Source organism: Metopolophium dirhodum, chromosome 1 (genome assembly GCF_019925205.1).
Source record: "Metopolophium dirhodum isolate CAU chromosome 1, ASM1992520v1, whole genome shotgun sequence".
Classification (NCBI taxonomy): Eukaryota; Metazoa; Arthropoda; class Insecta; order Hemiptera; family Aphididae; genus Metopolophium; species Metopolophium dirhodum.
Genome location: NC_083560.1, coordinates 95,827,188 through 95,842,214, shown reverse-complemented (window position 1 = coordinate 95,842,214; position 15,027 = coordinate 95,827,188). Strand labels below are relative to the sequence as shown.

The 15,027-nt window shown below is 26.4% G+C and overlaps 1 long non-coding RNA gene across 2 annotated transcripts; it reads right to left on the bottom strand.

Moving 5' to 3' along the window:
* Positions 1-7,683: 7,683 nt before the first annotated feature.
* On the bottom strand, positions 7,684-11,457 carry LOC132943940 (uncharacterized). Of its 2 annotated transcripts, none has more exons than XR_009664395.1 (4): positions 11,160-11,457; positions 10,871-11,077; positions 10,348-10,483; positions 7,684-8,192 (listed from the first exon to the last, which is right to left on the bottom strand). It is a non-coding gene; the product is annotated as an uncharacterized LOC132943940 (long non-coding RNA). The 2 variants fall into 2 exon arrangements; XR_009664393.1 differs by having other exon boundaries at positions 7,685-8,192; positions 11,156-11,455.
* Positions 11,458-15,027: the final 3,570 nt, after the last annotated feature.

Genomic DNA, 15,027 nt, shown 5'->3' with positions numbered 1-15,027 from the left:
ATGGTACTTTAAATAAAAATAGCTCAAATTTCATTTGGAAGTTGTTAATGTCAAAAAACTTCAAAATGCTCAATTTTTCCAAAAATTGTGTTATGGGGCTTAAAATACCAAACATTTAAATATTTGGGGGTTTTTTTTATATACTCAACTTTTTGGTGGAATCAGAATATACCTATCGTACTTACTTTTTATGTTATTATTAATAAAACACGTAATACTGAATTATCAAGTTATTTCAAATATTTGCATATTAAACAATTAACTAAAAGTTAATTTTTTTGACTTTTTTTTTATTCGGTGTAATAACCTAAAGAAATGTTGGTTTAATCAGAAGTAAATTATATTTTTTGATTTGGATGAAATAGGTTAAAATAATAAGCAATAAAAAACCTAAATGTACAGATATAGGTAATGTATACTAATGTTTATTGTATTATGTCAATATCCTCGTCATCAGATACGCCGAGCCCATATAATTATCAAATTTTTGTGGTTCATATAACTAACTGGCTAAATCAAAAAAATCGCAAGAAAGCAAAGCTGCTTTTGTTCCCAAGTAACAAGATTTGTAAATAACCATTTATTTTCTATATGTTTGGCGTATGATTTTATTGTTTACCTACTGACATCACTACACCAGTTATATGCAATCTGAAAATTTTAATAGGGGACAACATTTTTTTAAAATTGATATTTGATATTATAATAATGACGAATTTGAGACTATCAAAAATTATTCAAAAAGTGGGACTAAAGCCCCTTAGCTCTCTGGGTACGTACTAGGTTGCACCCTCTACATCAGGGGTCGGCAACATTTTTACCTACATGGGCCATAATTTGTTTTAGTTTTTTATGGAGGGCCGCATACAAAATTAAAATATTAAAAAAGGTGGGTAAGTGGATGTCACTCTGCTGTACAGTAGGTTACAAGTGGGTCACTGTAATGGATGGTGTTAAATTTGAATTCAATGATATAATATCATTGTATAAGAAAAGCGATTCTGAGCGAAAACGATCCGTCAGCCTATGATATTACCAAGTATATTATTTGATGATATTATTGTGAATAAAGTAATTTATATATAACCTATATACGTGGAGCCTTGTTTAAAATTTTCAATCCTTAGCTATAAAAGTTGAACATTTTATAGATTTTTAACTATGGCCCCTGTTTGATTTTAATTGTAGCACGATGGGCCGGTGCTCTGTGGTTTTAGATTAACCATTATTATAATTCATTAGCGAAAAAACATACATATATTTATAGAAAATTATTGTCTCTAAAAAATTATCACAATGATAAATTGGTAATTAATAGTTGAAATACATTAATAATATAAATATATATGTGCATGTGTGGACAATACATATTACATAATACTATGTATAGTACATATGTACCAGTAGGTAATAATGATATATGCATAATGTGCAGTCTAAAAAATTAATGTTACAAAATTGATACAATTAGAACTAAAATTAAAAGTGTAAATTAAATAGTTGGTTCTAAAAAATATCCTTAAATTATATTCCCAGATAAAAAGTGTTACTGAAATTGTTAATATCTAAAAATGATCGTTCCTAGGATTGTTTGTTACCGTCTTAGACTTCCTTGATTCTGTCATTCTGATAGCCCTCCTTGTGGGAGGCAAAGCTAAATTATTAGAAATTTTAAATTTTGACTTCCCGAATGGAGCAACTAGATTCACTTTCCCATCAAACAATATAAGAAAATCGAAGTATTTTTTCAACTACTTATCGTGTAGAAAGACAAAAAAAAAATTACTAAATTACAAAAACACACACTATCGCTCCGCTCAGAATTTAAAACAAAACCAAACTTAAACTAACAATTAAATATGGTACATAGATGTTGATATGAACTATCTTAATTTTGGAAAGTTTACTTCATCTAGGTACTTATAAATATTGTGGTTATTTCACAGTAGTGTATCCAGAATTTTTTTAGGGGGGCACACACTGTCTGAAATGTAGGAAGTCGATTTTAAAATTTCGAATTTAAAGGATTTAAAATAACATTTTTTTTCAAAAATCCCATGAAATAATTGTATTTATTTTGGGCACATCTGATTTTAAATCAAAAAAGTGATTCCTAAAGAGCATAATCTAGAAGCTTATAAATTCAACCATTTTTTTGAAATTACAATCTAACTTCAGGAAGTATGTTTAATTTACTACCGCTTTTAGTAGTTTTCATAGTAAACAATAATAATATATTTCATTTTTCGCAAAGTATTGACATGTACGTGCGTGCGCGTCCGAGAATTACATCTGGCGGCGGTTGCCTGACGAGGCATTACAGCGATTCTCGGAAACACCTACTAATGCTATAGACAGCCCAAATGTTCATGTCATGTGAATTGCCTAATTATTACTCCTTAAAACATGATACGCTGGAGCCTCCATAATGCGAATAATTTATTTATACTTTTAGTCAGTCATTAAGTTAATACATAATAATATGTACATAATAATAAATACCTATTAATAGCGATGTAAATAACGGTGATAGTGACTAGTGGTATAAGCACAGAATATTCATTGATATATCTGGTATAAGACATATTTTAGTATGCGTTCATATTGTATACGAATAAATATTATATATCTTAAAAAAAAAATAATATCAAAGACGGCCAATGAGGGGGGGCATGGCTCCTTCCCCCCCCCCCCCCCCCACCCAACTAGATATGCCACTGCTATTAGGTATATTTTGCATCAGAAAACACTGGCGATTTACAAATTTACTTGTAAATGTAGCGTTCCCAGCGTTCCGTTTTAAATAAAACAAAGGTTACGCTAAAAAAAATTTAAAAAATAGGGAGGATAAGTTATAAATTCATATATGTGATATTGATAGTTAAATAGTTAAGTAATGCTGTCCAAGATCTTTAAGCAATATTGTAGTGGAATTAATTCATGGGATAACAATAATATAATAATTATTATTATTTACATTTTTTATTGATCCTTTTAACTTTGACAATAATAAGAATTAACTTATTTTATGATAAATGAGTTTCAGTATAATATACAAAAAAAAATGTGGGTAAGTGGATGTCGCTCTGCTGTACAGGAGGTTACAAGTGGGTCACTGTAATGGATGGTGTTAAATTTGAATTCAATGATATATCATTGTATAAGAAAAGCGATTCTGAGCGAAAACGATCCGTCAGCCTATGATATTACCAAGTATATTTGATGATATTATTGTGAATAAAGTAATTTATATATAACCTATATACGTGGAGCCTTGTTTAAAATTTTCAATCCTTAGCTATAAAAGTTGAACATTTTATAAATTTTTAACTACAAAATAATTATTAAATTTTAAATTTGATAAATGTTGTCAAAATTTGAACTTTAAATGCTTATAAAAATAAATTGTGACTATGTATTTTTAGCCTTGCATTAAATTGTCACGCTTTTTTACCCAACAAATAAAATTTTATTGATATTTATAGAAAAAAAAAACTAAAAATATTGAAAACTGACAATGTCCGTAAACAGCTCAAAAAGAGTCAAAATATTTTCAAAATTGTATGGTGTATAGAAAATGAAAATATAAACATTCAGTACAATTTTCATGTATCTACAGTTATTCGTTTTTGAATAACAACAAAATAGCAAAATCGTTACATGAGAAATCGAGTGAATATCAAATGTAAAAATATGAATTTCAAACGCTCATAAAAATTTAATTTGACTTTCTTGTAGACATTTTTTTTTTTGATAATGGTAGACAAACTTATGGATAATCTTGTAATACATTTTCAAATCTTAGATTTAAAAAGAAAAATTTTTATGAATTCTCAACTCAAAATAATTTGCTGAATTTTCGTGATTTTTCCGTACTTTGTCAACATTTGAACATTCAATGCTTATAAATAAAAACTGTGACTAAGGATTTTTAATTTTTTTCATCTGCCTTTGAAACAATAACCTAGGAGCCTTCTATTAAATTTTCAAGCTTTTTTACTCAACAGATAAAATTTTATTGATATTTATAGAAAAAAAAACTAAAAAAAATGGAAATTGACAATGTCCGTACACAGCTCAAAATAAGTCAAAATATTTGGACACGTCGCTTTTGAAAACTACTGGGAAATTTTTACTGGCATTAAGACTTTTGTTAATACAGATGAATAATATGGTCCACTGTAGACCTTTATGTTTCAATATTATAAGCAGTTTGGAAAAAAGATTTGATCTTATTGAATAAATTATTTAAATTGTCAAATACCTCAAAAGAACTATTTATAACTTTTGTAATTACTTAAATTATCTTTAGGAATATTACTTATAGGCTGCCTAGATCCTGTACATGAATTTCTGCTGAATTTTCGTAGACCAGTAGCGTTGCGTCATAGTTTGATGTTTATTGTATCACAGAATACTGAATAGTAGAATAGTTGAAGATGAATATTTAGATTTCACTATCTTAACACCACGATGTATAATACCACGTCAATAGTATTATAATATAACAATATAATCTACATTGTGTTATACACTAATTATCGTATTTGATGGTATAGAACTTTTGATTTCCATTAGGATTTTTGAATTGGAGGAAAATAAAATAATTTATTGAAAATAGTACCACAGAATTAGTACCATAAAATTCCATATGATAATATTCCACTTTTTCCAATGCACATTTTTTCTAAAAACCACTATAACTAATGTTAATTTTTTCCAATATTGGTAAAAACTGAAAAATGGAAAAAGTTGTTGTTGGAAAAATTAAAATATGGAAAAAGTGGTAGATTACTTTGGAAATAGTGGTTTTTGGGAATTAAAAAACATAGAAAATATTGAGTCATTGAAAAACGTTCTTTTGGCAATTGAGTACAATGGTAAAACTGGTAAAAACGTTACTGGATAAAATGGTGTTTGGTAGTAAATGTAATGTTTATTTTTCCCAAAGTACATTTAAGATTTACAATGGGAAAATTGGTAATATTGGTAAAACTGGTAGCAACCCTTTATGAGCGTTTGAAATTAACATTTTGACAAAATTAATTATATACACGAAAATTGGCAAAATATTTTGAATTATAAATCCATAAGAATTGTCCCATTTATATCTTACCTTGAAAAATTTAATATAAGATTGCCCTTAAGTTTTCCTACAGTTAAGCATGGAAAAAAACTTTACAGAAAAGTAAATTTTGAGGTGCGTGCGATGTTGGACATTGGTCTTATACAAGTATACAACAATATTCTTATTGTGTTGTTATTCAAAAACTAGTAACTATAGATACTTGAAAATTATACCAAATTTTATCTATTTATTTCCAATAAATTACAAAATTTAAAAATATTTTGACTCGTTTTGAGCTGTTTACAGACATTTCCAATTTTCAATTTTTTTAGTTTTTTTTCAAGAAATAAGGATTTAACATTTAAAACTAGGTTCCTTAGTTAAGTAGTTAATTCTGTAACCAAAAAATCTAAAAAAATATATAAACCGTAATTTTTAAGTGATTTATGTTTAAATTTGGACAAAATTTCATATTAAATAGGTTACTATAAGAATAACGATTTTAATTATTTTTGCTGTAATTTAAAAATAGTATTCGTGAATACTTGATACTTCTCAAGTATATAATTTTTATTATTATATACAAATATTGAAGTAGGTATGTTAATATGCAAATAATATTATTTCAACTTACCGGCTACTGTATTAATAATAAGTAATAACAATGCAAATGCCTCTGCTCAGAAACTTTGATTACCAAAAATTAGCCCGTTTTCGCCCAAAATCGTTTTTTCATTGTATACTGCAATAGCTATGGTCTTTCAATAGGTTTTGTCTAAAAAAATATATAAATATACCTACTTCAAGTAGTCTAATTTATTTTAATATTGAATTTGTTAACTTTTAATATATATTTTGTGGGTGGTAGTTTTTTGATACTTTCAAAAGCTTATGTACTTCGATTTACGATTCCAAATTAATTTACTTAATGTCTCAACATTAATATGTACTTTAACAGGCCAATGAGACAAAAAAATTAAAAAGTTGACTCTATAATACACAGAAAAGAGGCTAACGAATTTAAGTGATTTTTCAAAATTTAAAATTGATTACTTGAAGTATCTGTTTATTTTACACCAGCTGCTTATATGTCTAAATGCATGAAAAATCTAATCGCTTAGAACCACTTAAACTGGAAAAAACGTCAGTGTCAAGTAAAGTTTTTCTTATGTCCATGAACATTTGTAAAATCTTCTTATGTCACATTTCAAATCATAAAAAATACCTTTCACTTAAGTACATATATATAATTAATATTTTATATAATTTTTAAAGAATGCAGATATTGAAAATAATATGAATAAAAGTGCTATTGCTCCAAATACCTTCTAGTTATTCGATGTGGTAATAACAAAAACAATGACTAGATACTAATTCAAAGATAAATTAAGTTACCTATACAAAGTTGGTTGAAAATTATAATGATACTATAATAGAGTGGAGACAGTGGAGGGCCAAGCACAATAAATAACATTCTTTGAAAAAACCGCTAGAATATTATATTTAATAATACTATACGGAAAAAAAAAAAAATAATTATAATAATTATGTTATTATTTAGATTACCTATTATTACCTATTATTATATATTACAGGTAAGTAATCCATATTAGGTAGGTACTACATTTGTTGTAATTATAACATTTTATTACCTATACTGGCAAACCTAATAATCAGGGCTCGGAACTTTATGCGTTTGCATCTTTCTCAGGAAGCTGCATATTTCAAATCTGATTCGATACAAATTCGTTTCATGAACCATACAGTTGAAATACAACAATTTATGTTGCATATTTTTGCATATTTTACTAAATTTATATGATTATGCATATTTAAAGATTTTGAGTATATAAATGCATTTTATGGTAAAAATGTAGAAGAAATCTACAACAAACAAGTTTTTGATAGTTGAATATTGTAAATTAAATAATTTAAAAATAAATAGCCGCCGCACACGGTTTCCTAGTCAATATTTTGAATTATACTATACCGAGTAATAGTTGAAATATTGTGTAAATGTTTATAAATATTATAAATTTTAATCGTCTTATTTAATTAAAATGTTTTCAAGAATAAAATATTTATTTTTACCAATAGCTGTCAGTATTGCCGTCGGCGACGCTCGCCCGTATGGTTTATAGTGTTTTTACTAGGAAATAAGAATTGGCCTTTAATGACCGTAATGACCGGCCAGGTTTACAGATTCAGTATTATCAAAAGAAAAATATAAATAAAATATTTATGATTCAAAAATAATTTTTTTTCTCTATAATTATGCTTTTAAATACATTTTTTTTAAAATAATAAATGCATATTATACCGCATATTTTGGTTTTTTTTAGTGCATACATATGCACATATTTCATTGTTTTTTAGCGCATAAAGTTCCTAGCCCTGCTAATAATTATTGTTATTATCTATTTTAAATCAACATTATCAATTTATATTACCAATGTATAAGTCTATATTACCAACCTTCCCATATAATTCATTGTAAAATAATTTGCATATATTTATTATACAGCTAGGTACTTAACAGTATTTAATTTAAATACACATTTTATAAAAAACTAATATAATATGTAAAAATGTCTTTTTTAATACTTAGATTCTGAGCACTGCAAAGATTCAGAGAATAAAATTTGTATTTATTATTATTATTAATATTAATATATTATTCGTTTTAGAAAAATTGACATGCAAAGTTCTTTGAAAAATTTTGAACTGAAATATTCAAATTGTATCAATTAGTAATTTAGTTATTTGTTGTATTAATCATAGTTAAATATAAAATCTTATTTAATTATATTTAATACAATTATTAGATAGAAAATACATTTATTATAAACTTATTCAAAGGTACAACTTAACTTAATTTAAATTTATAGTATTTTTATAAATAATAGTTTGTTTTTTACAATCTTAACAATAATTTAATGTTCCATTCCTCGAAATCATAATTAATTTCAAAAATTATAAAATCATTATTCAGTTGTGTAATTTCATATATCTGAAACTGGTAATGACGAAATATATGTATGAGCCGAAGAAAACATAATTGAGTAGTTCATGTTATACGTTGATATCCTAGTTTATCTGGAACTTGGAAACCCTCTTTTGCTGACTATAAGAAACAAAAAAATACATTTAATTGTAATTATTGTGAACATATGTTATATATTTTCAAGTAACTGAAACATAGCTATCGCAAATTAAGTGTTATTTATTTATTATGATAACACCTTGGAGGGTAAACAGTTAGTTAACTAACATAGTCAACATATGTGTGTAATTATGTTGTATAATGTATTATCATTGATTATAAATACTATAGATTGCTCACTGGCTGGTATTTTGGTGGTACGAAATATTTACTCCCGGTATATGGCGAGGCGACGTGACTACTAGCAATTACAACATTATCCGATCTGACTAAACCGGGCGGCCGTGTTAATGGGTGCGGGCTTGTGGTTAGTAATGTTGGGTAACGTTGTAATCCCTAGTAGTCACGTCACCTCTACCACCATCTACCGGGAGTAAATATTTTTTGAAACCAAAAAACTGGCGAGTGAGCAATCTTTAGTATTTATAATCAATGATATTATGTACTAAGTTGAGGTCATTTCTGATCTATAGACTTTAACGATACTGGATGAAACTTTGAAATGTAATTTTTAATAAATGGATGTTATAAATGGATGTAACGAAGAAACGGCCCGAGAGCCTTGTGGACCAACCTAAACAGGATACGAACGGAGCAGGGTAATTGTAAATACCTTCTACATAAGTGGAAGTTAAAAAACTCTCCCTTATGCGACTGCGGGCAAATACAATCCATCAAACACATTGTGGAGGAATGTCCTCAAACTAAATACAAGGGAGGAATAGAGGGACTTCATAAGGGCGATGACGAAGCAATGGATTGGCTGTCTAAGACCAATGTTCGCCTTTAAATATATTATGAGCTCTTCTTATTATTATTATCTTTGTTATTGTTAATTTTATTTATTAGTTTATTAGCTTATTGTAAATCTATCTACTCTAGTACTCGTTACTTTGCTAATTTAATGTTTAATGTTTATTTAGTTTTATTTTATGTTTATTTAATTTTGCTTTTCACCAATAAACCTACGCCATATGCAAGAAAAAAAAAATGGATGTTTAATAAAATAAAACTTTTAACAGGTGGTGGGTTCTAGGTATTAAGCTTAAATAATAATATCAGTTCAAGTTCAGATATATAATTCGGAGGCAATTTATTAACAAGGTACAATAAATTATGTATGATGTACTTACAGTATCAGTTAAAGAAGAAATATAAGTATTAAGTAGGTATTTTAGGTACCTATTTTAGATTCTGAGTGGAGCAATGATTGTATTGATTTTACAATGATGTGTTTTTAATTATTTTATTTTATTATTGTGTCATCTCATTTTGGTGGAGTAAAAATGCAGAAAAAAAACAACTTTTCTACTTCAGCATCATTTCTGGTATTAAAGAGAATCTAGGTAGTTAGTACTTTAGAGGATCAAAAGAAAAAAATTCCTAGAATTTTTCAAAAACATCAATAAAAATAAACCAACAATTAAGGAAAAACTGAGATTTTTACACTAAACCAGTTTTTAAAAAAGTCGATTTTGTGTTTTGGTATAATTAAAAAATAAACTTCAAAACATTAAAATATTCAAATATTTTGGAATTTTTTAAAACTATTTAATATTCATAAACATAAGAAAATGTTGTTGTAATATAAAATCAAATCTATGGTAGGTTGTTATGGTACTTACAATCTATAGGTATAGTACCTACAAAGTAATAATTTGTAATTATGTTATATCATCATTAATAATGTATCAATAATATTCTATTCTTTGGTAATATTGATATTTATACATTATTATAAGCATGTAAGTATGTATATATGTAAATCATTATTTAGATAATTTTATTTTTAATAGTTTATAGTATAATAATATAAACAATTTGATAGGTACTCTTCTTCGATATTACAGTACAAAATTAAAAATTATTATCTCAAATTTTTCTTTTTATCATTTGTTTTTATGCCGCTCCTTAAATTGATGGATGCCCTTGAGTACTAGTCCCCTTTGCCCCCCCCCCCCTTAGGACGACTATGATTATATTGTAAATAAGAAATTAAGTATTAGGTGTACAACTTTTGTACCAAAATTAAATATTATGTTTACAATTTTCACATAATTGCACACTTCAATATAATTTTATTTAGTATTTTGTGTCATAATAATTATAAAGTTACCAGCAATGTCTCAAAATGAATCACATTCAATTGTCAGAACATTGAATTTCCAAACTTGTTATGTGTTCTTTGAAATGCAAATATGTTCAGATGCTCCGTGCTATTAAAGTTAGATACTGGTTCCGCAATATATTACCTACAAATTAAAAGTTTGTTAAAAATATGTCAGTACACTATTTACCAGGAACATAGCAAGTTTGTGTAGAGCAGATCCAATTTTGTAAGGTTAGCTTTAAACATAAGAGTAAAAATATTTTCTAAAAAACCTTACAGGTATATTTATTTATATATTATTTTTAAACCAAATTATGGGTATTTTAAGTACTTAATATAATTTATTTAACATAGTTATTTATTATGACTTAACTGGCTGAGCCCTTTGGGCACAAATATAATTCTACACACACAATTCGATATATTATAATATAACTATATAACATAATATAGTCATAGTGTCGTACAGATAACTCACTTTTAAAGAAATAAATAAAATTCCATGAAGTGCCCACAATAATATACTTACCTTTAAGTTTTAGTATTCACTTGAATATTAATGTTTTTATAACTTGAATTGCAATAGTTATAATGTAACTTGGTCTGTAGAATTGTCTTATAGAAAATCAACTTCTCAAAAATGGCTCGACTTCTTAGTTCCTCGTAGGTACCTACATCATATTATTATATTTCAGTTTTGAAAACCATGATATAATACATTGTGTATTTGTGTGAACTAAAAACAGTAACAGTTAATCATTAAATTACTTTCAGCAAATATTAAAAATTTTAGAGACCTCAGACAACTACTTACTTACGTGTGTCGTGTTTGAACTATTTAACTAAGAGACGCGAGCTAGACAATAAAGTATAGACATTACCACGAATTAAGATTATCTGAATTCGTGGACATTACAAAATGTCTGTAAACCAAAAATTTCAAAACTAGCCACTAATCAGTAATAATTATTATTGACCTAGACATTGATAAGAATGTGTACGATGTGTTGCCTATACTATTCCCAAACATAATACCAGGCTTGGTCCGGGCCGGGCCATAATTTAAATATTACGGGTTGGTTATAGGCGGGATCGTAATATTATTCATTGGGCCGGGTCGGTCAAAAATAAAACTAATTAATTTAATTCGTAACTTTTACTATGTGATCTAGGTTATCTAAATTCTATATCTATAAATAATTGTATTACCAGACTATATGATATTTATAAATAGATCACTGGTAAAAACCAATAATACTATTTCAACATGGTTATTGGACAGTGGTGGCAGTGTAATCAGTGTATTTGGAAAATTGATATTTCACAGTTTTATCTTTACTGTTGTGCAATTATGTTTTTCATTTAATAATTTTATTATTTCGTCGACTGGCAAGACATAACAATAAATTAATACACAATTACACGCTGAACAGTGAACACGTCTTTCAGCACATCAGGAAGAGTTATTTAAGAAAGAAGAACACGACTTAAAGGTGATACTGTAGACTCCCTTTTATTTTTAAATGATTTTTTCAAAAAGAAAATGTAATTATTATAATAAGTATAATAACAATTATTATTACATATTACTAAAAGTTGATTTCTGTATTTTAATTATATTTTATTATTAATTAATTAATTGGCAGGTTTAAAAATATATTTAAATTTTAATAAAAATAAATATCTTTTCCTTTGTAATAAATTTATTGTCTTTATGAAATGTTTTTGTCTACTATGTCAATACTGAAAGGAAATAAAGTTGATGTATATTTTTATTTACAAACGGACCGGGCCTGGACGACGACGATTTATATGTTTAAGCTTTGGGGCGGATCGGGCCGAAAAAAAACAGCCCGTGATGATCTCTAATAGGTACTATATTTTCTATAGAAAACGAAGATATTATAGTACATTAATCGTTTTCACGTGTCATATTAGCAATTTCTTAGTATAAGTGTAGTTTAAAGATAAATCACATAATGATCCATTGTCTTCTAGCTAGGGTCCGGCACGTGCCATGTGTAATTTGAAACTAATTTTGAAGTCAAAAACATTACATTTGAAAATGTCATTGTGTCTATAAAATATAATAATATAAGTACTCTACAAATGTTATATACCCGTGAATAATATTTTTGAATTACAACAAAATAACTAAAATCGTTATTCTTGGTTTTAATACGTAATTTCGTCCAAATTTGAACTCAACATTTCAGTAAAAAATAACTGTGTTTATAATATATTTTTTTTAGATTTTTTGGTTAGTACGGTATTAATTATTTTCATTTATGAGAATCCTTGTATTAAATGTTCAATCCTTAGCTATAAAAATTGAACATTTTATAATTTTTCAACTACAATGAATTTGAAAATTTTCGATATTTTGATAAATGTGGTCAAAATTTGAATTTTATAAATACTTATAAAAAAAAAATCGTCCACATGGATCGTTAATACTTATCAACTGCTATTATAACAACTTAAATAACCTTGCATTAAATATTAAAGTTTTTTGACCCAACGAATAAAATTTTATTGAAATGTATAAAATAAAAAATTTCAAAATTTCAAATTTGTAAAAGTACTCAAAACCATTCACGGGTCAATGCCCCCTCCCCCACAAAGTCTGTAAAGCCCTCTCCTTTTTTATTTTTGTAGGATCGAAGCCCTTCACTCACATTGATGTTAATAACGTATTTACTATTTATATTAGCCCCCTTTAAATTGTAATGGATTTTCGCTTATGCTCAAAACGAGTAAAAATATTTAGAAAATTTTATAATGTATAGAAAATGATAAGATAAACATTTGATGCAAATTTTGATACTTGAAAGATCAATATTCAAGAACATCGTTGTGTGAATGTTTGTTAAATTACGGGTGAATCTAACGTCCAACTTCAAATTCTCGTAAAAAAATAATTTGACTCTCCGATAAACTTTTTTTTTGTGAAATATAGTAAAACTTAAGGGGGGTCTTGTATAACATTTTCAAAACTTAGATATAAATAGAAACATTTCAGTGCAGTCAGAAAAAATCATTAAAAAACCCTGCATTACACAATTACAGTGACCCACTGTACAACAGAGCGACACCCACTTATCCGCTTTTTTATTATTATCATTACATTGTTTATATTATAAAAAACAAGAAATATAATGTCTAATACCTACGCATATAATCTGTGGTACCTACTACCATAAAATATAATATAGTGAATTTTTGAAAGTTAGGCTATGACTTATGACTTTATGAGTTATGGGTAGGCTTTTAAAATTTCATGAAATTTATTTTCTTGAAATATTTCATGAATTTTTCATGAAATATTTCATTTTGGTGAAAAATAAAAATAAAATGTTTATTATACCTAAAAGTTTATAGTCGTCAACTTCTAAGTGAATATTTTTAAAAGTTGGTTTATTGTATGAAACAAAAAAAATATGTAACATATTTACATATAATTTATAAGTTGTTTAACAAATCTATAATAGTCTTAACAAACTATATGATCTAAGTATTAAATAATGAGCCCAGAGCACCTTCACATCACTCAGCCACATAATATACGACTTTTGTACACTTTTTAATTACTGAAAATACATTATTATTTCATTCATTGTTGGAATTGACTTCGACTTTATAACAAACCATTATATGTTGGATCGCTGATATACAACAATATTTTAAAACTCATGTAAAAAAAAGTTTTTATTCTTAAAATAATGCCAGGAATATTTTTTAGCACTATATAATATAGAATATACAAATATGAAATAATAAATCTACAAAATTAATATTTTTTTTTTAAATTCTAAGTGTGTAATCAATTTATTGTTTCTAATCATCTATAAGACTATAACCAAACACGTTTAAAAGAAGAAAAAATATTTTTCATAATTTCATTGAAATATTTCAAGAACAGTGAAATTTTCAACTTTGAAATATTTCAAATTTAGAACCCTAGTTATGGGCAATAAAAAGTTTATTAATTTTCTTAGAACTTAACTAACTAATTGATAGTTAAAATAACTTGGCTTTTTTCAGTTGTTTTTGGTAATATTTCATAAAGTTAAAATTAATTATTGAAATAACTAATAAGTTAAGTTAGTGTTTAAAGTATGAAATATTTCACAAAAACGTGAAACATTAAATTTTTTTTTAACACAATTTATTTATTTTTTTAATTCAATGTTCAGTGTTCTAAATCCTAATGTAAGCATTCAGTAGGTATACATTATACATGTATAATATTGTATACCTACTTTCATGAAATTTTCAAACACTAAGTATAGTGTAAAAATATGTATCTAAAGTGCATATAAATAATTAGGTATCTAACGATATTAAAATAATACCTACTTAATTTAATTTAAAAAATATATTTTCATAATTTATAATAATAATATAATACAGTGAAACTTCCATATAACGAACTTCCATTTAACGAAATTTTCTGTTTAACGAAATATTTTTAAGAATTATGACCTTCATTGTTAATTACACGTACATTTATCTCCAAATAACGAATCTGATGTTTCTATATAACGAAATAATTATTCGATAAAAACCAGTTTTTGTAAATGTTGTCACTATCAAATTGATAGTTTATGTCATAGTTCTAAAATTGTACATGAACAATGTACCCGATAAAGATAAGACACCGAAGGTAGGCAAACTGATTAATTT